Below are 27,651 nucleotides of genomic sequence, written 5' to 3' on the forward strand. Positions count from 1 at the left end.
GGAATTCCACTGTTCTCCTTGGTAAATGAACTTGGTCTGGGCTGGATTTCTTGCTGATCTTCTTGGGGAGGGACCTATTGTAATGATTCTCAAGTGTCTTTGCCCAAGGCAGAATTGTACCGCCCTTACCAGGGGCCAGGCTAAGTAATCCGCTAGGGTTTGCCTTTGGGAGCTTTTGTTCCCTGAACACTTTCTGTAGAGTTCTGGAGGATGGGAATGAAAATGGCGGCCTCCCAATCGCTGGCCCGGAGGAGCTGAGAGCTCGGGGCTCCACTCCTCAATGCGCCCTCAGAGAAAAGCGCTCAATCACTCCTGTTTCCCTGGCCTCCGGCTGTGCTCCGAGCTCACCCAGCCTGTGACCAAGCATCTCTGTCTCTGGCACACAGCCCCGCCTGGAGTCTCCGAACCCCACAGATCCTTGAGCTCTTCCAGTGGAGTCTCCCCGGGTCCTGTGGGGTCCCCGCTCACAGAGCAGTGACCTGTGCCACGGATTATGATAAGGTAACCCCGAGTTGAGAGCTCACTCCTCACCTCCGTCTCTGTAGCCGGCTTCCCTGCTCTAATACCTGTGAGCTCTGCGACACTCAGACACCCCTGATCCTTCTGTAACCCCACGGGACCTGAAACCATGCTGTCCCTGTGTGGGCTTCACGAACCCTGTTTAGCCTCTGGAGTATTGTCCCTTAGTGGAGCAGACTTTTAAAAGTTCTGATTTTGTGCTCCATTGCTCTGCCACTTGCCAGGAGCCAGCCCCTCCCCCCGCAGTCTATCTTCACGTTGCTTTGGATTCACTTCTCTGCCAGTCCTACCTTTCAGAAAGTGGTCGATTTTCTGTTTCTAGAATTGCTGCTCTTCTTCTCTTCAATCTCCTGTTGGATTTGTAAGTATTCGGAATGGTTTGATAAGTTATCTAGCTGATCTTCTGCTACCTGACATTGTCTCAGCCTGCTACTTCTCTGCCATCTTGACTCCTCCCCCCTGTATCATTGTTTTATCTTCAAAATTTGCCTCTTTTTTAAACTTATCCTTTGAGAACTCAAGTGTATCTTAAATGATCTCATTTTAGCCTCAGTGCCTTTTTACTATTTAGACGTATTTTCCATCTCTCTTTGTTGTATCCTACATAGTGTGATGGCCCAGTTCTTTAATTCTCTTTGTAACTATTTCTGATTTACAGTATATCACATTTGAGGTTTTTTTTTTTTTTAATTTCACTGTCTATATATTTTCATTTTTAATTGTTGTATTTGGATCTGTTATGAATCTGCCAGTTTTTCATCTTCCTAAGCACTCAGTTGTTCTTTTATAACTGGAATAATATTAAACATTTTAGGTTCTATTTCAGATTACTCTAATGCTATATGGAGTACATCACTCTGTACCTAACATTTTTTGTGCATCTTAGTAAATATTTTTAAAACTAATATGCTTTATTGTGTGTGTGAGTGGAGTTTTGAGAAAACTTTCTGGTTTTTATTTAGTTGTTTTGTTTTCATGTGGGTGTCCATGACCTGGATTATAGTATATCCCTTTATACTGGTTTTGCAAGTGTTTCTCTTCATGTTTACAAAGATATTAAATGTTATATTCACCAGGGTTCTCCAGACTACCAGAACCGATAAGATGTGTATACATGGAGAGTTTTGTTTTAAAGAACTGGTTCATGTAATTGTGGAGACTAGCAAGTACAAAATGTGAAGGATAGGCTGGCAGTCTGGACACCCAGGGAAGTGCTGTAGTTCAAGTTCTAAGCCAGTCTGCTACCAGAATCCCTTTTTCTTTGACGAAGGTCATTTTTTTTCCCTTAAAGTCTTCAACTGATTGGGTGAGGCCCACCCACATTATGGAGGGCAGTTTGCCTTATTCACAGTCTACTGATTTAAATGTGCTAATTCTGTTTTAAAAAAAAAAATACCTTCACTGAAATACCTATGCAGTTTGATCACATACCTGAATATCATGGCCTGGCCAAGTTGAAACATAAAACTAACTCTCACATTTGCTGAGAACAGAATTTTGCGTGGACTTCTTAAAGTGAAAATTTCCAGATATTGCAAATTATTAGAAAGATTTATCCCCCACCTATGAGTAGCACTGGCAGAGTTACGGGTCTTCAAATTGCCAACAAAAAGTGATAAAAGTTTCGTTGGTATCTCCCTTCCCTGTGATTTTTCCCCCCCAGCCATTCACTGACTTGGAAGTTTTTAGGTATTGGTCACATTGTCAACCCTTGACCTTTCACAAACTCATAGCTTGTTCATCTATCTTGTGAAATTAAAGCTCATCTGCTAGTTTATGTAGATGGACAAATGCTTCCCTGGATAATGACAACATCTATCTACATTCTTACCATTCTATTTTTCTGTTTCTTTCCTTTTCTTCCTCCTCCTTTTCTCAGCCTCTTCCTGATTCTCTTCTGTGAACTAAGTTATAATTTTATAGTCATCAATTTCTAGATGTTTTTAGTAGGCAAGATTTTTGCCACATGAATCATATCCAGAAGTTAGAAAAGCATCTTTTATATATATATATATATACACACACATATACATATGCATATATATGTAATTCTATATACTTCTATTAATCTTGTTCTAATTTTTGTTAATTTTTTAAAAATATTAAGTTGAAGAGTTTTTACCATACTAAGGACATTAGTCTTTTCTTATTTTGTATGTATTTTTCCAATTTGTCTTTTAAATATGTTTATATTTTGCTAAAGGTCTAATTTATCAAGTGCATTTTTTATAAAACTTGAATTCCTACTTATGATTATAAAGAATTTCCCCCAATTCCTAAAATATACAACAACCAAAATAAAATCACTTTTTAAAAAAGATTTTATTTCTTTATTTGACAGACAGAGATCATAAGTAGGCAGAGAGGCAGGCAGAGAGAGAGAAGAGGAAGCAGGCTCCCTGCTGAGCAGAGAGCCCAATGCAGGGCTTGATCCCAGGACCCTCAGATCATGACCTGATCTGAAGGCAGTGGCTTAACCCACTGAGCCACCCAGGTGTCCCCAAATAAAATCACTTTTAATTTTAGTTCTTTTATTTTTTTTATTTATATTTAAATCTTAAAGCCTATGGAATCTATTTCAGCTTAAGGAGTAAGTTTAGTATTCAGGTTTATTTTCTCGTCGATAATTAGGCAGTTATCCCTAAACTAATTTTAACTAATCTGTCTTCTCCACACTCAACATAATGATTTAATGGATGAAGGAGCTTAGCCAGAGTATGACTTACTTAATACTATAGGTAATTAACAATTAAAATGGAACTTAAATTGAGATCTCTATATAAAATTCAGTCCTCAGACTACTTAACTCTTCTGTGATTCCTGTTAGCATAATAAAAATTATTATCTATAGCACTCTTGAGATACATTTTTTTTTTTGGTCAAAAGCATTCAAGTTTCTTTTAAGTGACAATATGGAGGCAGAATGTTTAAATGTGGATTTACGTGTGTTTGTAAATTAATTCTTTCAATGAAAAATATCATAAAACTTATAAGAACAGCACCTTTACTGAGTAGCAGCTGAGAAATGACCACAACAATAACTGAGTGCAGACCATAATAAAACAAATTAAATTAAAAAGATGTGAAAACACATAGAGAAAATCTAATTGGTATTTATTTGTTCATAACATGAACTTTATGCAGAGAAGTAGCTTTTAAAAATTAGAGTTTACAGTAATGGGATGTAAAAACTCATCTAATACTACTACCATACATACTATGGGTGTATCTTGATTTAAATATAGAGAAAATTTTTGGCCTCATTTTTTTCTTCTTCTATTAATTTGTTGTTCAGAGATATGATAACGCTTCTGAAAAATTAATGCAGGAAACATTCAGATATGTAGACATGAACAAGAGAAGCTGTGCTCAGTAAATGCTTATTGAATTAAGGCAGTGAAATCTATACATGCTTATGAGTGTGTACATATGTTACCATATCCATTTTAAATCAATTAGCATGTATTTGAGGTATGGTAAGTAGTTTAAAATATTGTTTCTGTTCTTAAATGATTTAATGCTGCTCGGGAACATAATATATTGGTACAGAGATCACCAGTATAAATATATTATGACTCAAATTCGTAGGAAAGAAAATGAACTATAGATGTCGAGAGATGAGAGGATGGTGTAGTCAAAAAATGATGAACTAAAATTGTAATCTGAATGATTTTTTGTGCCCTTTTAAATATTCAAGCTGATGTGTGACTCAGGGAAAAAATATAGTCTTTTTTAAATTGAATAAGAGATGTATCTAGTCAAACTCTTGAGTATTGTGGTCAAATTTTACCCATTATAATAGAATAATAAATTAACTTTAGTTGATCTCAGTTGTTTGTTATTTAGACCAAAATCACCTCTGACAGTCCAGTTGTTTCACCTATTTCAATTATCAGATTATTCATGTGCTTTGATAAATTCATATATAATAAAATAAGTACTAAAGTCAAGTTAGAGCTCTTGTCATGAACACAGAGCAAGAATTATTTGATGGTAGAGTCTAGTAGAATCTCTTTCAGTATATCTTATTTTAAATGAGGAAAGGGAACAATGTAGAGTTAGTTATGCAAGAAAAGCCTGAGATCGGGGAGTAGGGGACTAAAGGCTCAGGTTGTAGTTCCAGGACGTTTTTACCTTGCTGGGTGATTTCTGGCACACTACCTATGTTTTCTGACTTTCAGCATCCTGAATTGTAATATAAGGGAAATGACAATGTACATAATATTTAATTCTTGGATTTTTATGTGAATCAATTAAGAATTTGTAATAGAATCTACAAATCTGTAATATGTAAGCAGGCTATCACCAACCTTTCTTTGAGTTGCCTGGGCATCTCTAGATACTAAGAAGCCATGAGCCCTTGAAGGATAATTGGTACTGAGTCCTTGGATCTTGATTTCTATACCAGATGAAGCCTGATTATTTCTGGGGGCATGAACAAAGACCCTATATGCCTATACTGATGTTCCATTATTTAAAGCTATCCCCTCAGACCCTTTTCTCTTTTATTTTACAATACTAAATGGCAGAACAGGAAAAAATATCCTAAAATTATCAGTAATAGTTTTTAAATGAAACAACAGCACAAAAGAGCAAAAAGTGTATGGGCCTCCATTCATGCACACGCTGGCACAAATAATAAAAGACTAAATTTATCTCCATAAGAAAAGATGAAAAATTTAAATGAGGCAAAATTCAGAGCAGAATAGAAATGGAAAAGCCAAAAGCATCCACAAGGCAATTAAACTGTAAAGTGCCTATTACCTAACTCCTATTATGGTCCAAGATTTTGTGAAATATTGATTTTCTGTAAAGAGAGGCCTCATTTTTTTTTTTTCTTAAGGGGGGCAAGCTTATTTTCACACTTTAATCTTAAGAGCATAAATTTATAAGCTATATTCTTTTTTTAAGTTGTTTTTTTTTTTAAGATTTTATTTATTTATTTGACAGAGATCACAAGCAGGCAGAGAGGCAGGCAGAGAGAGAGGAAGGGAAGCAGGCTTCCTGCTGAACAGAGAGCCGGATGTGGGGCTGGATCCCAGGATCCCGGGATCCTGGGATCATGACCTGAGCTGAAGGCAGAGGCTTTAACCCACTGAGCCACCCAGGTGCCCCTAGAAGCTATATTCTTAATGAAAGTATTTTTGTAATACTGAAAAGAAGAGATACAAATGCTTTATAAAACGATCTACCCTGCCAAGTTTCCTGTAATGCCGCAATAACAAGTCAAAGAGTTTGAGGCTTTGAAACCCAAATACAAATTTTTTAAGCTTTAATAAAATGTATGAACACTTAACAACATACTTTATAATGAAAATTATGATAGAGTATTAAAAATTATATTAAGTATTTATAGCTTAAATAGCTGCTTGAAATTATCCCCATTAAATTGAGTTCATTAAAAATTAATTATTAATTCATATCTATTTTTATATTGGTGTTTGAGTTGAGATTCATATTTCTAATGCCTTCATACCTTGATAATACCTTCCATTTTTTCATTAACCCTTTAAATAAGATATCTCCTGCTTTAAAATAAGACTTTATTCTGCCATTTTGAATTTATACTTCTTACTTACAGTTTTAGTGTCTGATATCATTAGTGCTGCCAGAATTATCATGCAATAACATAAAAAATATATTATTTTCCATACTTATAAATGTCATATCAACACTGAAACTGTCCATATATTTTATTGAAACACCTGGTTTCTTTCTACACTACTGCTTCCTAATAACAAGAGATGTGACCATCTGAGGATTTGCAGAGCAATACAGCACAAAGTGTGGCTATAAATATTAAAGGTGGTTTTAGAATGATTCTTTAAAATGTAATGAAAAGTCTTATGGATAAAAGGCAGGATATTTACTACCCTTTCTTGGATTTTTCTACATTATTATCATGGATTTCTCACCATTCCTCAGTTGTCTACAGAATACAAACAATATAGAATGTGTGATGATCAAGTATTAAAGTACTGCCTCCTCAGTGAGGTTTCCTTTGGCCAGTAAGATCTTCCCTGACCCTGCTATGTAATAATATAACCACTTTTGAACTGTTTAATTATTTCCCCTGCTTTGTTTTTCTCAACTCTTTTCAAATGTCAATAACCACAAAGCTTCTCCATATCAAGACTGTACTATTTTGCATTCTCACTAGCAATGCATGAGGGTTCTAGCTCCTGTGCGTCTCTGCCAGTATTTTTACTATCAGTTTTGGTAGTGTTTTTTTTTTTTTTTAATGTGTTTTGCTGAAGTTCAGTTTATCCACTTAAGATGTGTGTGTGTGTGTGTGTGTGTGTGTGTGTGTGTGTATGTGTGTGACAGAGAGAGAGAGGGAGGGAGAGAGAAAGCATGAACGAATGGGGTGAAGGTCAGAGGCAGAGAGAGAGAAGAGAGAATATTAAATGGACTCCCTGCTGAATGCAGAGCCTGATGAGGGGCTCCATCTCATAACTCTGAGATCATAATATGAGCTGAAATCAAGAATCTGATGCTTAACTCACGGAGCCACCCAGGCACCCCCGATTTATTAGCATTTTTAAATGGATCACACTTTTGGTATCATATCTAAGAATATTTTGCCTAAAACATGGGCCACAAGATTTTCTTCTGTTTGCTCCTAAGTTTAAACTTTTACATCTGTGGTCTATTTGAGTTAATTTCTTTTTAAAATGTGATATATGGGTCAAGGATCAATTGTACATGAATGTCCAATTTTTCTGGCATCATTTGTTGAAAAGATTATCATTTCATCTAAAATTAGGACTTCATCTTTGCCAAAAATCCATCATCTGTGTTGGGTCTGTTTCAGAACTCACCATTTTTTTTTCTATTTACCTCTATGTATATACTTTTGAAAATACCACACTGTCTTGATTGTAGTTTTACACTGAGTCAATATTAAGTGAGAGTTCAACTGTTTTATTTTACACATAAGCTTTAGAGTAATATTTTAATATCTACAAAATATATTGGATTTTGATTAGATAGCATTGATCTGTAGGTCAATTTGGGGTAGATTGATATACCATTAAGTCTTCTAATCATGAACTTAGTATCTCTTTCCACTTGTTAGGTCTTTTTTTTATTTCTTTCTTTGGTGTTTCATAGTTTTTAGCAGACTGATCAAGACCATATTTTGTTAGGTTTAGAGCTAAATCTTTTATTTTTGTGTGGTGTAAATCATGCTGTTTTAAAATTTTTATTTCCAAGTATTTAATGCTGTTATTTATAAAAAGAACTAATTTTTGTACTATTGAGTTTATATATAGCCATCTTGCTGAACTCACCTATTAGTTCTGGAGGGTTGTGTGTAGAATCCCTAAGATTTTTTTTTTTTTTTAGTCCATAAGATTTATATGTTGATTGTAAATAGGAATGGTTTTATTTCCTTTTTCCAACATCTTTCATGTTGTTTTTTCCTTCCCTTGTTATATCGTTTAGGACTTCCAGCATGATACTGAGTAGGAATAAAGAGGCTACTTCACAAGTTTTTCAATCTTATTCTCATTACTCTTAATAATCAAAAGTTTCTACTGATCTTCAATTTCACTGGTGCTTTGTTCTGTCATCTCTTCTGATATTGAAGCCATCTAACATTTTTTTTAAAATTTCAGATATATATCTAAAATTTTTGTTTATATATTTTTATGATTTATATTTTTCTGCTATGAATTTCTACTTTCCAGTAGTGTTTAATCTTCACTTAATGGATTGTTGCTCAAGTCTTTGTGTGATAATATCATTGTCCTGGCAATCCTGGTTGACATTTCATTGTCTTTGCACTTGATAATTAGTCACATTTTCCTTCCTCTAACCCTTTGGCATGGTGTCATTTTCTATTGTACTCTGGACATTTTCAATATTGGGAGATTCTAGACTCTGCCCAAATTCTCTGGAGAATGCTGTTTGTTGTATCACTGTTGTGATTTTAGAAGGCAGATGACATGATTAGGTCCACAAGGCAAGTTTTACTTCATCTTTTCTGGCAATAGCCCCAGTGTCAGTGTATTTTCAAAATTTTAACTATCTTTCCTTGAGTTAAGCATCTGGGACTACAATACTTGGTTGATGGTTTATAGCATAGTTCAATTATCAAATCCTTTGCTCTGTTGTATTGAGTGTTAATGGTGGTGGTGAGCCAGGTCCATGTATTTGTTCATACATAGAGCAAGAGAATCTGATTCTCTAGCTCACTCTTCTTCAGTATTTTCCCCACAGTTTCTCGTACCCATGGTCCTCATTCCCCAGCTTTTCTGGTTGGAAAAATAATTTCTCTCAGAATTTTAGCCCCTGTCCTGCCTCATAATTATATATGACTGGGTCCATCCTTGAGGGCAAGTGTCAAATGATGAGAGAGAATAAAATAATGGTGATTCCTCACATACACTGTCGATCACAGGGGTTTCTCACTTTGGATTTTTTCGGAGCCCTTTTCATAGCACCATAGCAGTATAACTTTATGACTGGGGCTGACATGAAAGCAGGGATGAGAGAAAGACCAAAACAAACAAAAAAACAAAACAAAACAAACAAAAGAAGAGAGAGAGAGAAAAAGATTTTCCTCTGGGATCTCAAAGTCCCCTTCTCCCAGTCTTCTGGAAAGACAGAAGGGCTTTCCTTAGGAAAATTTTGTTCTCTGCCTGCTGTGTAATTCTGCAGTTCTGACCCATGCTCAGGTCAGAGAGCCAGGTAAGAAAGGAAGGCAAGCAACAGAAAACTGACCCCTCTACCAGTCGTTCTTCAAGTGTTGACTCTTTGCACAATCTACTTGCTACTGTTCACTTTTAAGAGTCCTTGTGTGGTTACTTTTGGTATTATGTCCACATTTTTAGTTGTAAGCAGTTGTAAGCAGTGGTGGTAGGGGGTAGGATGAAGTGGATTTGCTCCATCTTAACCAGCACCAGAAGTCAGAAAAAAACAGGCTTAACACTAGCCAGGATTATACTTGATAAGCCAAGTGGAATCCAATCACATAATTTTTACTTGTCAAGGACAGAAGCCATTAATATGTTTTTAAATGTGAAAAATCAAGTATTATGATTTATCATCTATGTGCTACAATTGTTATATGTGAAATAAATGTTAATTTTGGGAATTAATAATCTAATGTAAGATGACAACAATGGGGTGAGGAAAGTTCCATGACCTCCTTCGTGTCACTTGTCTAGAAAGAGAGCAGTATCCAAGTCTTGGTCTGTTTACAAACCTGGGCTCATGACCACTATGCAATATAGGTTAAGAAAGACAATTTATTTTCTGACTTATAAGAATTTGTTATTATTTTTTTAAAATTGTATTTATTTGATAGAAAAAGAGAGTACAAGCAGGAAGAGCAACAGGCAGAGGAAGAGGGAGAAGCAGGCTCCCTGATGTGGGGCTCAATCCCAGGAGGTTGGGATCATGACCTGACCTGAAGGCGGTTGCTTAACTGACTGAGCAACCCAGGAACCCCGAATTTGTGATTCTTTAAAAGAAGAACTGAGAAAGGAGGAAATATCAGGACATCCAGGCATTTATTCAGGTATTCATTTGCAAAAAGTTTGAGTAGTATCTTTATGATACATGTTAATATCACATGTATTATAAGACATGAATCCTGTCCTCATGAAGCTCATATTGTAATAGAAAGTGTAAATTTGTAAATCAATACAAAATTACAAAACAGCGCAATCAGTACTATGGTAAAGTTAAGCATAAGGTTCAGAAATAGGATGGACTGGCAAAGGTTATCCCTCTCCAGGAAGGGAGAGAAAGAGAAATATTTGTTAAGACCTAGGGCTTAAAAAATGAGAAATTAAGTGATAGAGAAGGAAGGTCATGCCATCTAGAAGGACTAGCAGTATACTGGCATGACAAGAAAAAGGACACAAACATTATCTCTACTCTTATGATTAAGAGATGAGTGACTAGTAAGTGACTAGGCATATATTAGCTAAATTGTTACTACATTATCCACGTGAAGTCCGTAAGGTCATTATTTTATGATAAATATGTGGCATCTTGTTACCTATTATCAGAAGTAGAAATCTGAACACTTCTGCCCACTGCATGGTGGTACTGGAGTATTCAAGGGGAGCACAATATAGTCAAGCACTAGATATAACAGTGCTTTACTCAGAGGAGAAACAGAGCAAGAGCAGCTTCTGCAGTGGGCAATGGTTCCCCATGACCACCAGTTGTCTTTTGGTAGCCAACACAGGTAGTTGACCTGTAAACACTGTTTTCATGCAGCACTAGGACCCCATCCTCTTTTCAGAGGGGACAGACAGAGCAGCATGGTTGGCTAGGTGCCATATACTTAAACACAACAAAGTTGTAGACATTTTTGAGTCTGAAACATGGGAAGATACTCTCACACAACGTGATGAGCCCAGCACAGGATACGAAGGCTCTTTATCTCTTGGCAAGGTAGTGTTCTCAGCCCTTTCTAATGTGGCCTAGAGCACAATGACTGTGCTTATGAGACTGCCTTTCTTAGTCTTGTAGTGCTAAAATGGTGTCATCATTATTGATCTAAACTCCTTTTTATTAAAAATTGATTTAGAATCTAAGCTTTATATACTTACTCGATCATCATGGGAGTCTCAAACATAGAAGCCAGGTAGGTATTCTGGCCCCCAGCTCAGAGCTTTGTCTGAATGGTTTTTTATGTGTATTACTTCTTGGCCATTTGCAACTTCCAAGTGAGAAATTATATTAATTAACATTTATCTAGAATTTTAACATGGAAGATGGTCAGATTCAATTTTCATTTGAAGTGTCTGAGGACTTGCCAGTGCTATTGCCTTGAATATAAAATCAACTGCTTATCCTACAATCCTCTAACTATGAACTCCTAGGCAAGGAAAAACTGTGACTAAAGGATTTAACTAGCTATTTCTAATGGAATAGATTGCTCATCAGAATAAATATACCTAGGTTTTAATATAAAGGCTTTATTTTTATTATCCTCTGTAGTTTTGAAAATTCTAACTTAGCTTTCCTCTTTCTCTTGTTGTACAGCTGCTATATACTTACGCCCTTAAAAATCTCTGGCCATTTCCCTGAAGGGGATAGAGTCAGTGGACTGAATAGGATTAGCATCAAAAGTCACCACTGCTTTCCCAAGCAGAGTTTAAAAATAGGATCATTGAATAATAAAGGATTTAAGTCTCAACCAAGCAGGGTGCGCAAGGAAATTATTTGGATTTAGACCAATAGAGATTAGAGTGTGATTACAGACTACCCTGTCCTTTATATCAGATTAAGGGACTTGAAAGAGAGGACTTGGAAGAAAAAAAACTCAAGTCACAAAATTTTACACCTGCTTCCCTAAATCAATCACAGAAAGATCGCCCTCTATACATTTCTGAATCTGAGAGTTCTGACTGAAGCGAATACAAAGAGGTGAAGGTGTGGCAGTGGAACAGTGTAAGATTTAATGAAAATTACCTTTGGGGAAGTCAGTATAAGACTCAAGGAACCAAAACAGGAAACTGATAATATAATCTTTTATACATATCTTTTATCTTAAAAAAAAAATCCCAAAACAAATTCCAGGTAAGAAAATGCATCATATTCAGCCGAAATACATCTATTCCTAGAATAAGGCATTTATTGTTAATAAAGGATTCCTAGGGGCGCTTGGGTGGCTCAGTGGGTTAAGCCTCTGCCTTCGGCTCAGGTCATGATCCCAGGGTCCTGGGATGGAGCCCTGCATCGGGCTCTCTGCTCAGCAGGGAGCCTGCTTCCCTCTCTCTCTCTCTCTGCCTGTTGCTCTGCCTGCTTGTGATCTCTGTCTGTCAAATAAATAAATAAAATTTTTAAAAAAATAAAAAAATAAATACAGGATTCCTAGCAGGGACAAATACGAGAGAAAGATTTTTCTTCAATATGAGGTTAGTTTACATTGCTTAATCAAAATTTGGATTTAAAAAAAATTGCTAAGATATTTTGGGGAAAGAAAAATGCCTATATAAAATCATTTTTTGAAATGTTTCTTCAATCAAACTGAAGTAGGTGTCTGTTTATACTAGCAATAGTTTATTAAAAAGGCAATTAGTGATAAGGAGAATCAGGTAGTATGCACTACTTAAGTATCAGCAAGTATGGCAAAAAAAAAGTCGTATTTTAATTGCAAAGCATTTTACTTACATAAATAGAAACTTCAAAATGATGGAAACATTTTGTATAATCGTGTTACTTCCTTTATGAAGATAGTAAGAGTCCTTTAAAAGAAAACTTGTTAAAAATCTATCTGAAGAAGGACATGACGAATTCTTGCTGTGTATTTGGGAAAAGTACAAGTTAAACTGACATTTGAATGTATTTTCTTCTATCTAAATTCCCACTCATTCTGAAATCTGTAGAAAATTTCAGAGCAGCAACAAGAAGATAAATCTTTTACCTATGGTTAAAAATTCTGATGTGACTATCAGTTTTGATATAGAGACAGTGTAATATGTCTTGCAGTGACTTTTTATTATATACCTATAGATTTGTTAGATAATTAAAATAGGAAATATGATTCAAAATGATATACACATCAACTTTTGGATAAACACAAGAACAAATGATACTTTTTCTCTCATGAGATAATTACTTGTCCTGTGTTTATTATATTATCAATAATTTCAGTTTCTACCATAGGGCTATAAAAACATAAGTATAATTGGTAAGAATTTACTAAGCTATAGTAATTTGCATTATTCTGAAAATGAACTGGAAAAAGTCTATCTCGGCAGGTCCCTTAGTTTAATCTTATTTATTCTATAACTTTAAAATTGGATTGATTGGTCATTTACTGAGATTAACTATTTGAAATAGTAACTCCACATGAGTAAGTGGGTATTGTATATAATATATATGCATGCATATTGTTCAGAAATAATAGAGTCAGGCACAGAGGCTGTGAAACTCTTCAATAGCTATCTTTTTAAAAAATACTTTATTGATGTATGATTGACATTCAAAAAAGCTGTACCCATTTAATGCATATGACTTGGTGAGTTTGGAGAGAAGATACATCCCTGAAACTGTCGCTATAACCTGTGCCATATATGTATCCATTGCCTCAAAAAATTTGCTCTCACCCATCAAGATCAGTATTTAGAAGGTTTAATATAATATTAATATTGTATTAATTCAGTTAGTAGTTCTAAATATGAGTCACTACTTCAGACTACCCATCTTTCATATAGCATTGTTTCACTCTGAGTAGAAAATTCCATTATTCTTATGATTTAAGGGTCCTGAAATTTTTAACAATGTCAAACCAAAAAATAAAAACCAAATACTACATTGAAAAAATTTGTCATTAATCTGTTTCATTGGATAACAGGTTAGTATAATAGAAAATATTATGAATTATGTTAGAACCTTGTCCCTAGGACATAGTAAGAGTGCAATAAATTGTTAGAAAGTGTTATTCATCTTTTTATTTTTCATTTTTAAATTATGGCTAATAGTACTTAGCTATGGGATGTCTTTTGGAACAAATGAACTGATGCATTTTAATTCTCATACGTACTGAGATATGTAAGCAGTAAATATAGTTTGATAAAGCCTGCTGGTTAATGTTTTCACAGTGGATAGGAGACATCATTTTACATGAGTCATTCTTACAGAGATTTATGAATGTGTTAGATTGAAACATGGGAATACAGAATGGGATTAATGTGTGATGTGGAGGTCATATGCCTACAAAGCCTGGGGATGGGTGTTGTCAATGTTAACGGAATTGTGAAAGATAAAAATATTAAATTATCTATAAAACCTGATAAGGTAACATGTTTTGAAAGTCAGTTAAGCAGTTTGATTTTTTCCATATTTTATAAAAAAAATTATTTTGTGGGAGGCACTTTTTCCTTTGTAAAATTTCACATTGTCATTAGAAAATGAAATTTTTGAATGTTTTAAGGATTGAATTGTGGGAAAAATCATCACTATGACTTTAAGGCCTTAAAGGATTACAACCAAAAAGATACATTCAAAAACGGAAGGAAGCTTAGGTCTACACCTGTAAAGAGCCTGATATAGTAGGCAGAGTATTTTATTTGTGTTTCTTTACTAATTAGATTTTATGTTTACAGCCAGAAAAATAAATGTATTTCAAAATAGAGATTTAATAGGTGGTTGGAATCACATTGCCTGGTATGTATTTTAAACTATTTTAAACTCATTTGTATTCTCTGGAAAGGAACCGTTGTCAGTCATGGAATCAAAAAACAAAGTATATCAAAAACTGTTGCCTACTTGGGGTATTTTGCTATTCTATTAAATCATGGGCTGGTTATTTTGATTAATGTTGAGAGGCTGTGGAAATGACTTCCCTAGAAATCTTGACTGGGCTAGAAACCCATCTGTCTTACATGGCTTAGTTGTAGTCCTGCCTGGAGGCAAAGGATAGATAACCTGAAATAGAATGAGAGACCCAAAGGAGAGGATTAAGCCACTAGATTAGTGGTGACCATATGCTCTCTAGAAGGTTTGTGAAATTGCTCATTTCCCTGGGAAAAGATATGTTTTCTCAGTGGCCTTGAATTTTAGTAAGAGAACAATGCCACCAGTTTCCTTTAAAATGCCCCTTAAATCCACTAGATCAAGTAATCATTCAAGGAGAATATTTTTGTTTCAAATATATAAACATGCTAAATTATTACCTTCATCTCTCCTTATTTCCTTACCTTCTCTTTAGCCCTATCCCCATTTTTCTCCTTGCAGTCCCTCTTTCCATCCTTCCTTCCTTCCCTACAAAATATTTTGGAATGCTTCATTAATATTAGATTACATAGCAGTAACAGAACATCCTAGAAAGAAACAAAACTTCTTTTAAATTCAAGGCACACTATCTTGTTTACTTTGACTCTTACTCTTCTACTGTTAGTAACAAAATATTTTAAGCATAAACCAAAAGTGAATGAGTTACTATTCTAAAAGTAATTCCATACTACTAGAAAATACTGCATCCGTAGTTAGAAAAGTCATTTTGTGTTTAATTTCTCCTTTACTATAACATAAATATAGGGCTTTCTTTACTCTTGCTGAATTTTTTTTTTTTAAATGAGGCCATGACCTCAAAAAATATCAATTCTTCTTAACCTGGAAAAAGTCTGGCCAAAGAGCTTTATTTCATGTTTGTGGTTTTTTTTTTCTTTCTTTCGTTCTCTCTTGGTATTTAATAGAAGCACTTCATTTAAAGTGTAAATGAATTAATATTCTCAATAAGGCATTAAGGAAATTTTGTGTGTGTGAATGTACTTTGTCACTTATGAGAATTTAATGCTGTCTACTTGTTCTTGACTTTAACATCACTATTTATTCTGTACTTTTCTTTAGATTGTTCCTTCAGCCTGGAATGTTCAACTCTACCCTATCCATCTTTCATTGCTCCACTCCCAATGACACCTCTTTTATGTACATTCTCTTCATGAGACCTCTCTCCATGACTCTTGTGAAAACTGAGAAGAAACAATTATAACATACTATGACATATCAGGAGTTTAGAACCTATTAAAGAGCTGTCTCTCTTCTATAGCCTGAAACTCCTTGAGGGCAAGGATGGTTTCATATTTATGTACATATAACTGAGAACAGGACATTTAGCATCACGTGCATGGATGTTTAATGATTTGTTCGATGAATGGCTGAGATACCTTATACTAGATCTGGAACATGGCAGTTTGACTTCTTGTTACAAAGCCTCTTTTATTGTAACCTGAGTCTTAAGGGATGCATTTTTGCTCTCCTTCTACTAAAATGAGGTAACAGGCATATTTTAATGATATATGCTTGGTTAAATATAAATTACTTTTATCCAAGCCATTCCTGTTGAAACAAAAAATGTCAAGTGACTACTGAAAACCATAGCTTAAGTATGTAAAGTTATTAGGCCTGAACACTTCTAATTTCCTCTGTAATCTTCTATTAAGAAAAAGGTAACAACTAATTAATATCGTAACAGTTAGCACTTTTATAATACTTACATCATGCCAGGAAATGTTCTATGCTCTTTGCATTTACAACCCATTTACTATCCCAAAATCTGTGTGAAGAAACTGAGTGGCAAAGAGCTCCAGTTACCTGTCTAATATCATACACCTGACAGGTATCAGAACAGAGGTTTGGGTTAAGACCCAGTTAATGTGGCTCTAACATTCATACTCTTAATCTGACATGTTATATTACCTCCTGATGGGGGTAGCAAGGATACCTAATAAAAGTTTCAGTAAAACGTAAATAATGCATTAAAGTTGAGCTGATGTTAAATATCACCACTGTAAGATGTAATCCAGATAGAGCTAAGTCCTATTTTTGAAGAACTCAAAGTTTGCTTTTGTTGATGTTTAATGATTATAAAATACATACTCAGGTGAAGATGTCTAAACATTTAGGTAAGGTTTACTAATGTTATTAGTATTTTTTAAATTTACTACTATTTTTAACATAACCCTTCTTATTTCATCCTTGATCTTAACCTTATTATTTCTCTTCTATGAATGTCTTTTGTGATTGATACTATTTTCTGAAGCCTTATTGAAATGTTTTATTGTGAAATAGACATTCCATGCCTTTGTAGAATACCAAGTATATATTAAATTTACTGTCATTCACAGAGTTTTTCATATAAACATTAGCAGTACATTTTCAGATCATAAAATGGAGACACTTTGGGGACAGTGAATGACACTGGAATTTGTCAAACAGTTAATTTTAGAGACAGGAAGACTGAAATGTAAAGAGGTTATGTGACTTGCCCAAGGTCACTTAGCAGAACATGACATGATGATCAAGTCAAGTTATTTGAGATAGTTTAATAGACTGCTGCAACATAATTAAGCTGGACTGACTTTTATTTGAATATTTTATACCTTCCCCAGTTTGTCAGTTTCTCTGACTTACATGTTAAAGTTGTTCTTTCTTTGCCACAGGAGTATATCCACATATTCTAATTTATTATAGATAGCATATAAGCATACCATTTATGCTGATGAATTTATTTTCTTCAAAAGTTTTTAAATGCTTACTTAATTTTATGGTACACTGAAGGTAGATAAATATATGAATACATAGATATATGCATAGTTAATTCTTGATGTGGACATTAAAGAAAACAAATAGGTACTTGTATATAAATCAACAAATATAGCAGAAAATACTAAGATTTTTACATTTTCTACATAAGCTTGATATTTTGTAAATTCAGTTTGAAGCTATCAAAAGCCCACAGTAAAAAGCTGAAAACAATGATGATTTTGAATTCAGATTTGCCAAACTCTTTTTTTTTTTAATTTTTATTTAATTATTTTGACAGGCAGAGATCACAAGTAGGAAGAGAGGCAGGCAGAGAGAGAGAGGGAGAAGCAGGCTCCCCCCTGAGCAGAGAGCCCGACATGGGGCTCGATCCCAGAACCCTGGGATCACGACCTGAGCCAAAGGCAGAGGCCTTAACCCACTGAGCCACCCAGGTGCCCCAGATTTGCCAAACTCTTACAAAAAAGCTGCTCCCCTTATTTACCATGTGCCCTAACATTCAGCATCAATTAAGGAGAGATGCCTAAGCCTTTCAAGGAAGTGAAATTTTAAAGTTTTTTTTTTTTTCTTATACATTACATAAAACAGGAGTGCTTCCTAGAAGGAATTGTATTTTAATACTTGAGAAAAAAATTCCACGCTAAAGCTTGCCAAATCCTATGGTGAAGGTGGAAAACAATGTGATATGATGTGTACCTAGGGGAAATAGATGAATTAGAGAAAATTGATTATGGTCATCAGAATTAGAAATTACTGCTATTTGAGCAAGAAAGTAATTTTATTATACGAACCATCAGAAGGAATAACTAAAGTGAAGACTTATGATGGCAGCACTTTTAGCTTAAAGTTAGAGAAGTTTTCTAATAGTGGAACTGCCCTATAGTAGATATTTTTATGGAACACTTCTGCATGGAAGCAAATAGGACTTAATGAGTCTCTACTTTGCATGAATTCTAGGATTCTAGATCAAATTGACAATAGTCATTTCTCTTTCATCATGTACATATCCCAAACTATACCTTCCACCTTCTTGTGCTAACACATTATTTTCCACGGCTTAAACCCGTGTATTAGTGATTGCATTTCATTTCTAGATATGACAATTCCTTTTCTTCCTGTCTAAGGTGATCTTACTACTATCTACTGACCTATGATGTCTATCAAAGGACTACTGCTGACCTGGTATAAAATCTTTTGGTTACTTTAGTTGCTTAACCACCCATATGAAGCTCCTTACACAGATAAATATATACCTATATAATTTATTTAAAATGTAATTCTTATTAATATCTCTAGATTTTAAAGCAGGGTGTTATTTTCTACTGGTAAACATGGTCCAAATTAAGTTTGTTAAATGAACTCACAACAATTCATCCTTTCACATTTGAATTTTCAGTATGGTGACCAGAGTTGACTTTCGCATTGCTTTTTCACATGAATTGTATGGATATGAGTTCACATACACAAGAATATACAGTACAAAAGAGACAAAATGAAAGTGCGTGGGTGTACTTTTAATAAACCAGATGTAGGTATTAATGATTACAGCATGCTGCTGTCTTACTAAAGAAGTCATTGATTTATATTTCTTGATTTATTGACAACTATCAATCTTCTACTGCTACATAATCTAGGTTACCATAACAAATATCTGATATCACTCAATGTTCCACAAGGTGTTTATAATTGCATTTCATGCTGCTTGAAAGGTTTGTAAAGTTCTTTGTTCTGTAGAAGCTTACAATCCATGAAAGACCTAAACCTTTGTTATTAAGTATTGACAATTTTTCATTCTGAATATTACTTGGAACAAAGGACATTTTTAAGAAAGTTATAAAAAATAAGTTTTCTTAATGATGTCTTCTCCATTCTCTTTCCTTTTCTTCAACTAAATCCTCCTCTGGCTTTTGCCAAGCCTTCCCCCAAACCAAACATTATGGACACAATACTCTATTCCATTATTTCTCTTTTCTCTCATACTCATCATGTTCCCTCTTTCTTTCTGCTCTAACTAGTAGTAATTGTTAATCTATACTTAAGCTCCCCTCTCTTCTTTCCCCCACCAATCATTTACTCTTTAATGACTAGTACTTTCAACTCAGAGCTATAGCAATCTTTCCCTCCTCCTCATCTCCATCTTTCTTTAGCTCTTAATATTTCTCTATATATTTCCTGATGCTCATTTGCCAATATCCATTTATCTAGGGTGAAAAACCCTAAGTGCAGCCATCTCCCTAAATCCTAAAAATCTGAATATGGAGAACTGCAATAGTAAGGAGGTATAAACTATAATAAAGTTGGTTCAAATTATGAGATAATGGATAGAGGTTTCATTTAAATCTAATAAAATTAATTTCAGCCCTTTCTTAAGATATTTTTATGGCTTATGACTTTTCAGGAATGGAGATAGAAAAGTAAAATCAATCATTTAGGTAAAATCTTCATGCTGGAAGTGCAGCTGTAGAGTAAAAGAAAAATAAATTCTTCACTAAGCACAGTGACTAAGTTAATATTTTGCCCTTTATTGTTTTGCTTCTCTTCAAAGAGTATCTTCCTTATTTCTAGTGCAGATTTTGTTCATCTCTCATTGTAGCACTATATTTTCTCCCTTCTGCTTACATCATCAGATAATATTCCAGCCACAGTTGTGCAATATCTGTATTGTTTCTCTCATGTAGCAGGACAGTATCGAAATGTGACCATACACACACAGTATAGATTTTATACATAAATATATATGTATTATACATGCTTTAAAACTGTAGCTTTGTGCCCTAAAACCTCCTTGGAGGGGAGGAAGACAGTTGTTTTCATAAAACCAGATCAATGACCTCTGTATAACAAAAGTTATTTTTAATAACTTTAATTCCTTCATAAACTGAAAGGCAGAAACTAAAGGCTCACGTGAATTCTATTATGACTCAATTCTTTGACTTTTAGGAAAATTCTTAGTCAGTTTTTGAATGGTTCAACTCTATCTCAGCTAGTCTAGTACATTTTTTTTTAATCACTATTTTGTAATAAAATAATTTTGCCTAGCTCTTCAAGGTCATTCCTGAAATTAACTTTGCTCACAGTAAGAAATGGCTTTGGCTGCACAGGATTATTTCATTACAGTCTATAGTCCTTACATATAGAGAACGTAATTACCTCAGACCAGATTACCCAATGGTGAATTTAAATAATGAGTATATCAGAACACAGTTTTCTAGGGTCAACCTGAAAACATAAAAGAAAAAAACATGTATCAGACACTGAAATTCTCTATGCCTACATGAGAAATACATAATTGAATTTATTTCCTTCCCTGGTGCTTTTCATCTGATGAGAAGACCTGATTTGTATATATTATGTGATGTTTTCCATAATATTATTTAAATATAACAACTATAGCAATCAAATCTCATAGGTAATAAGTGATAAAGATGAGACAGATGATACAATTTATAGAGCTTCCATGGTATCATTTAGAGATGGAAATCATGAGTTTTGACTGCATTTATGAACTGTATTGATTTAGCCTGTATCTGTAAAAAATATATTTTATCTATTAATACCTCTTTTGATATAAATGTGTAAATGGAAGTGCATTGTGAAAATCTTAATTCATTCACAGTAAACATATGTTTGGAACAGCACCATCAACCTTACTAAGTATGGAAGCATCCAAATAATTTGTGGTATTGAAAATAAATATGCCATTTAAAAATATAGATGGTTGTTTAAACAAATAAAGTATATTACTATGTGCTTTAAAACATGATTCTCATATAGTTTGATTTTTCAGGTGACTTTTTTTCCTTTTAACTTCTCCATGATATGGTACAATTGGTTTAAGTATTTGATTTAATGTCTTGCAAATCTTTTAGGCATCATAAATGGACTACGTTGCATTGAGATCTTTCCTCTTCATTAAACATCTTATACCTTATGAAAAGTATGTGGTCTGTAGATATAGTAGGATTCCCATCCTTTATAAGTTTCATAAGAGAAATGAAACACAAGTAATTTAGAATATATTGCACTCTATATTTGTAGTTATGGCAACTTTAGATTTTCTCATCTCTGAAAAAAATCAATTGGTGAAAAAATTTAGTAAAACTATAAATATGGTAGTACGCTATTTCTCATATGAGAAAGATATATATCAATTTGCAAGCAGACTTTTACCAGCTAAAAGAATTTCTAAACCATATTGCAGAGTAATATGCTCCTGATATTTTCAATTTTTAACCAATTGCTTGGGCATTGTTCAAGGAGGCAGATAGAGTTGGAACAAAACAGCCCTATGAAATTCCAAAATATTTTCCCCCTTGAGTATTTAATTTAGATAAGAATCTGCAATATAGCCAAAGTATTTTCTGCTCAAATATATAATAGAGATAAATATTAGAAATGTCATTTAGGTGAATGTATCCCTTAATAGTTTTCTATGAGTAACTTCCTTCGAATAAGAAAACTGAACTAAAAATAATAAAGAATTATCTACTGTATTGCATGGCTTCTTTGCTACCAAACTAAAGTTACATTTCCAGAAAAATTGAGGTAGAAGTTTACTACTAGATAAGAAGTTATTGCCACAGGGGTGTATTTGCTTATAACAAACACAAGGCATGCCAAAAATTTGCTCATAAGAAAATACATATTTTGACATAGATTGTGCTATCCCTCTGTTCAGAATCCTTCAAAGGATCTCCTATCAGCGTAAAAGCCAAAGGCCTTCCAACCCGTTTACACTTTACCCATCCTATAGCAACGTCTTTTTGTCCCCTCTCCCCACCCACGTTTACCTCTTAGTTATATAGAACTGAATTCAGTTCTATATCCTACTTACTATGCTTGCAAAACATAGTACCCCTAAAACTTAATGAAGTAAAACACTATTTATTATGGTCACAGATTTTGAGGGTCATTAATTTGGAGAGAACACTATGGAGATGATCTGTCATTCTCTGTAACGTAGGAGTCCTCAGCTAGAAAGAACTAAGAATGGGGGCTGGAATCATCTGAAGACTTATTACACTTACATGTCTGGCAACTGATAATAGCTATCATCTGGGGGCCTTGTTTCTCTTCACATGGCCGTGTCCATGTAGTCTTTGCATGTGGGTTAGAACAGGATTTCTCACAGCATGATTCCTCCCTCTCTAATGGAAAAAGAGTTATGACATCTGGACTTGGGTAGGACTTGAAAATGTTCTTTTCAAGGTCACAAGTGACCTTCATAACATTTGTTTATCTTACTTGAAAGTCAGATATAATTGGCACAGTTAGCATTACAAGAAAAAGAGAGGTTATCTTCCCCTGGGTTCCATGACCACACATATTTAAGGTATTCCCTTTACAACACTGTCAGCTGCTTAGTGTTTTTTGTTGCCTCAGCCTTCTCTGTTCTTTAAATATTGGTGAACCACTGGGGCTCAGATCTTGAGCCAACTTCTCTTATGTGTGCATTTTTCCTAGAAAACCATATTTATAGTTTTAAATATTATTTCTAGGCTAATCACTTCCAAGTATATATATCCACTCTTCAGCTCTTTACTGAATTCTAGATACATATAACCAAGTACCTGCTTTATATTTTCATTTGGCTAATTAGCACCCCAAAATTAATGTTTCAAAAATGAATTTGTTCTTTGTTCTTCAACCCCTCTTTTTATATCAGTAAATAGTATTACCATCTACAGTGTAGCTTATATCCCTCAGCAAATCTATTGATTCTATCTCCATGACATTTCTCAACCTATCATTTTCTCTATCTCTCCTACTAAAATCTTGGTCTAAGTCATCAAAATCTCTATCCTAGATCACTGAAGTAGTTTCCTACCATATCTCTTCACATAGCAGGAACAACATGCAATCCACTAAAGACTCTGTCTCCCCTTCCTTATATCATGTGTCATTGCGCCTTTGGTAACATTTCAAAACTCCTTGCATTGGCACCTTGGGAAGGGATGTGATAATTTCTTGCCAGTTATATATCAAAATGAACAGCATAACTTCTGAACACAAGTGGCTGAAAAGCAAGTGAACTTTAACTATCGTTTCCTATTTACTGGTTAAACTCAAAGGATTATGAAGTCATAATTATAGAGCAGCCAAGAGATGGAAGAAGTATATGTCCTTGAATCATTGCATTAAAAGCTGCCAGGCTGTGTTAGGGGAGAGGAGGCAAGGGGAGGGGACCTTCCACTGGGTTAAACTACTTATATTTTGGAGCATTTTCTATAGCAGTCTCAATTTAGTACACCATGCTTCCTAGGACCTGAGGTAGCTCTTAAGAAAAAAAACTCAAAAACCACAGGTAAACATTATTAAAGAAATTAAAATATAATGCTAGAAAATATCCACTTCATAGTAAAGAATTTAGTGAAGGAGCAACAGACTAATAAATTAATAATGAGACATATAGAGCCAAAAAGCATGATGGCAGACATAAATTCAACCATATCAATACCACTAAATGTGAATTGATCAAAAAATGAAAAGCGAGAGGTTGTCAGACTGGTTTAAAAATAAACAAAAACAAACAACAACAAAAACTATAACTGTATGCCTTTTTACAGAAGACACACTTCAGATCCAAAGATACAATAGATTGAGCATCTATTGTACTTTCATTCTATTCCTTTCCTCCAATCTATGCTTTTTTCAGAGTCTAGTGCTTAAAATCACTTAATGGCTTTCCACTACATATAGAAACAATAAATCGAAATTTCCTGTCCTGTGTTCAAAGACCTATATCCTTGGATCACCAGGTGGGTCTTCAGATCAAAAACATCAGTATCACCTGGGGATCTCAAAAGAAATGCAAACTTAGGGACTCATCTCAACCTACTGAATTAAAGTTAGAAGACCTAAACATGGACCCATCAATCTGTTTTGTCACCTTTACAAATCTTCCATGTTTGCTTAAGTTTGAAAGCATGTACTCATATCATCAATTAACTTCCAAAGCACTCTCTATTTTCCATTGCCCTAAATCCCCACTTTCTTTGTTGGACATGTGAAACTCATTTCAGCTTAATAGCCTTGGGGTATTTGTTCCCTCTGTCTGAAACAATCCTTCTTTAGTTTTCCTATGCTAGTCCCTTTTCTTCCTTGTCTTACATCAAATGTCACTCTCACAGAAAGACTGTTTTCTTATCCTCAACCTAAAGTAGACCTGTTCCATTGCCTGTTTCTCTCACTTTGTACCATTTATTTTCCTTGGTTATCACTTTCTCAAATTACTTTGATCCTTGGTATATCACTTTTTTACCTCATTTGTAGTTACTTGTATGGCATACTAGTACAATTTAGCATATTTAATGCTATGTATGAAAGTAAGGGACAATCCAGAAAAGGAAAGAAAGCCTGCCCTATCTCAAATCCCAAGTGATGCTCTTTGGGTACAACATGTCTGATTCAGGAATGAACACCTAGTCCCTCAAATATGTGAGAGGAGATGGCCTGAATGAGGTTTCCTAAATAACACTCAGCATCGAAATATATTTGTGATTAATTTGTAATATAAATATGTTTCAAATTTTTACAGATATAATTATGATCTATTATATATAGATACACACACACACACACACATACATACATCATTCTATGTGCCCAGAATTGTTCTAGGGACTGTTGATATGAAGTTTCTGACTTCCTGGACCTTATAAAAGAGGAGAATACATATTAAAAAAAGTTTTAAATTACATTCTCTATGTAGTTTTTCACTTAGTCTGAAGAGAAATTTATAGATCCACCCATTTCCTAAACTTTTCCTTGTTCTCAAGTTCACTCTTCTTCAGGACTACTAATTTGGTGTCTGTGTGCAAACTTCAACTACGTTTTGAAGAACCCCACAGATGCTGGGCTCACTCCACATGCAATTTTCTCCCTAAGTCAGTACATCCTACCAAGTGTCTCTAGCAGAGCTGTTGTTACTCCAAAGGGCACAAGGACCCCATTTCTGAGCCTGCTCCCTCCCCTTCAGGGTCTCCAAACCAGTGGGAAATACAGATATCTTTTATTATTTTTTAAAAAGATTTTATTTATCAGAGAGATCACAAGCAGAGGGAAAAGCAGGCTCCCCACTAAGCAAGAAGCCCGATTCAGGACTTGACCCCAGAACCCTGGGATCATGACCTAAGTTGAAGGCAGATGCTCAACTGAGCCACCCAGGCTTCCCTCTTTATTGTTGTTGTTCCTAATATTGTAATACTTTAAGCACATTGTTTTTTTTAAGTGAAAGTATTAGAAATTTAAGTTGAGGTGCTATTTGGTTAATGGACTAAAGTGAGGCAGCTACTGCTATGGGCCACATTGTGTTACAGAGGTGGCAAATTCTAAGATCATAAATTCACATTGTTGTTGTTGTTTTTTCATTTGAATATATCATTGCTATGTTAACTATTGTGGGTTTTTTGTTTTTGTTTTTTTTTTTGATGGTTTTCTTTCATCCTCCTTGACCACTAAAATTCTCTACATTTCTCTTAGCTCAACATATTTCTTATGCCTAGACAGTAAAGAAATCAAAAGTGGAAGGGACATGATTAAATGCTAAGCACTTCTTCAGCTGAAGATGTTGAAAGCCAGTGAGAATACCAAAAACAATATATACTTGCCCACTGTTTAGACTAAAACCATAAGTCTTTGACACCATACATATTCAGAATTAAAATTAAGATATAAGAAGCAGTGAAAACCCAAATATATGTATCTATTTATATAGTAGAAGATAAGAAAATTTTAGATATTTTTTGAACAAAATACAAGGCTCAGAAAAGACTTATAGAAAATATTTATAAAAGGTGAGTAGATTTAAAAAATTGATAAAATGGGCGAAAATATTTGTGATGTAGGGTTAATCCTCAATTCAAGAAAAAATATATGCAAATCAAAGAGGGAACAGTAAAATAACTAATAGGCACATGAAAAATGTTTAATTTGTTAAATCAGTGCTATTTAATACTATCTATCATTAGCAAATGATAAAAAAAAAAGATGTACATAGTTTCTGATTGATTTCAGACTTTGGGAATTCAACTAGGATTTATCTATCACAATTCTAACTGTGTATATTATTGAAGAGTAATATTAGTTTCATGGTGGCATGAGCCATTCCTTTTTTCTCTCCTCTTTGATAAACAACCAGTTGAACATCTAAAATCAAACAAAAGTATCTCTTCACAATATTGCAGGATACCTGGGAGTTTTCCACCTATCTGTGCATCTAAAAGTAGGAAGGTAGAATCTTAGTGGGGGCTGCCACTCCAATGGATTTGTCAAGACAGCTCTACCCCACTCACTGATAACAGGGAAAAGGAATTCTGAAGTGTGCCCGTCTGGGTAGATAACCCCAAACAACAGAGAATCCAGGCTGGCTGGACCTCCACAACAGGAGAATCCTTCATGTCATCAGAGTAGGAGAGAGATAAATTTGGAGTCAGAGGAGAGGGAGTAACTCACCAAGGTGCCCCTTCCTCAGGGCAACAAGGCACAGGGCTTTTCGCAGAGACAGTGGCAAAGTCCCCAAGATGGGGAAAAGCAAAAGTGGTAAGGGACTGCCTGGCTGTTTCAGTTGTGCAGGTGGTGGCTGGAGGGACCTGTTTTTCCCTCAGAAGCACCTGGACTTCAGAGACAGGAATCCATGTCTGGGAGGAGGGAAAGGAAAGGGAAGAAGGCAGACAAGAAAATAAAACAAAGTTTTGAAGGAATGTGCTTTCTGCTTTCTGCTTTGGGACTTCAGCATGAGGTCCAAACATGGCTTACATCTTCTCCCTACTGCGGCCAGCTTCAGTAAGAGCCACATCTGGTAGGAGAAACCACAAACTTGAGCTATAGTGCCACCTTCTGGAACACAAGAGAATTTTTTCTAATAGTCTCGGACTGTAAGATCCAAATTAAAAATAAAACATTAAGTTGTCTGCTACTTCAAATATGAAATGGAAGCACATATCTTTAAATACTATGAAAAATCAAGTAAATCGGTATCATGAAAAACCAAGCTCTAAGGTATGGAATACTGTGATCTGATAAAATAATTCAAGATTGTCATGAAGAAATTCATTGAGCTTCAAGAAAACTCAGGCAATTCAGTGAACTCAAATTAATGAACATAAGGAATTCTTT

Source organism: Martes martes (genome assembly GCF_963455335.1).
Source record: "Martes martes genome assembly, chromosome: 1".
NCBI classification, from domain to species: Eukaryota; Metazoa; Chordata; class Mammalia; order Carnivora; family Mustelidae; genus Martes; species Martes martes.